At 36.1% G+C, this 1625-nt stretch overlaps 1 protein-coding gene across 1 annotated transcript in view; it reads left to right on the forward strand.

The window, feature by feature from the left end:
• Window positions 1–423: 423 nt before the first annotated feature.
• ANO4 (anoctamin 4) overlaps window positions 424–1625 on the forward strand; it is a 192950-nt gene continuing 191748 nt past the window's right edge. Inside the window, exon 1 of the mRNA XM_008586623.1 lies at window positions 424–490. The gene's annotated coding sequence lies outside the window, so the exon portion shown is untranslated. The remainder of the gene's footprint in view (window positions 491–1625) is intronic.

Below are 1625 nucleotides of genomic sequence, written 5' to 3' on the forward strand. Positions count from 1 at the left end.
ACTGCATTAATTTAGGAAATATTTTATATTAAATTGGATATTTAAAATCTATGGTTTAATATCTATAGTCTTTAAGCCTTAAATCCTGAACTCTAAATAATTATTACCCTCCACCCTCCCAGTCTGAATTTTTAAATGTCTTTAAAGTTATAAAAATGTTTTCTGTTTATTCTGAAAAACATAGAAAAGATAAAGAATAAAACAAAATGTACCCATAATTTCACAGCTGAGAGATAACTTCTGTACCCATTTGTTTTGATCTGAAGTATTAGAAAATGGGATTATTCTGTTGGATTAGACTGTATTTGTTTGGTAAATCCAGTTTTCTTATTTCCAACAGCCTGTATTTGTGACTACTTGGATATGGGTGATATTAAAGAGCATGGACTGGTATTACATCTTCACACATTAGTATCTGTGTGACTTTGGGCAAATTACTCCATCTCACTGCACCTTCTTTTCAAGGTTAAAGACTAAATGAGATAACAAGGTACACAGCACAGAGCCTGGATGATAGGCACTGTTGAATATTCTTATTTTTGTGTTTTTGGCATTGTTGTCATTGTGAAGTCTTTGGCCATCGAACAGCATAAAGGTGACTAGCCTTAGTAGAGGCTGAAAAGCATCAGAACTTTCCCCTACCCATTTGAAGTAGCTGGTCATAGAAGAAAAAGGCAAATAACCCGTTATAATTCTGGGCCAGCAGGAAGGCATGTTTGTCTGTCCTGTCTGAGAAGCCATCTCACAGGTAGCTTCAGACTTTGCAGTGAGGCAACTGCATGTGTGAATTTGGAAAGTTCATTGCTGTGCCTGCAATGTTAAACGGCAGCTTCTGACAGTCACTGAAATGCATAGTGGGGTCCCAAGGAACTGACTCATGACTTCCTGCTCCTCATTCAGTAACTAGATAGTCTCTATGTAAATGCTTGTGTCGCTTTAATAAATTATTACGGACGATAATAGCAATAGCTACCATTTACTGAGTGGTGACTATGTGACAGCTAAGAGCTTTTCCTGCATTTTCTTATTTAACCTTTCTGGCTACTCTGTGAGGCTGTTATTATCATCCCTATTTTATAGACGAGGAAACTAAGATTTAGAGAGTTTCAGTGTTATCCACTAAGAATTTGAATGCTTGTCTGCTTGACTGCAGAATCTGAGCTCGTAGCTTTACTTACAGCTCTACTGCTTTTGTTTCATAATTACTGCACGCCCTCATTCATTCATTCAACATCATTCGTTGAGGGCCTATTCTGCACCTAGTACTGTTATAAATGCTGCAATTATAGCACACAAAGACCCAGCTTCCTTAAGGCTTACATTTATTATGTGGGTATTTCCCTCCTAGAATGAGTGTTCGTATAAGGCAGTGACTGTCTTATTCTTGAATTTTAGGAATGTAACTGAAATTTTTATCTAAATACCTAAAGTATGAGCTGAGGAAAGGATTATTTCTATGAAAATATTGGAAGATAGGTCATGCCCAATTTTATTCATCTGGCTGTGTATTTAAACACTGGCTTTTAACCCTTTCAGACTCCTCAAATTGGAGATGTTCTTACTGATTATATTAGGAAGCATTTAGCTTTATTATTGTTAATGATAAAGCTACTTTTTGATATCTT

Source organism: Galeopterus variegatus, unplaced genomic scaffold (genome assembly GCF_000696425.1).
Source record: "Galeopterus variegatus unplaced genomic scaffold, G_variegatus-3.0.2 Scaffold4051, whole genome shotgun sequence".
In the NCBI taxonomy this organism is placed as follows: Eukaryota; Metazoa; Chordata; class Mammalia; order Dermoptera; family Cynocephalidae; genus Galeopterus; species Galeopterus variegatus.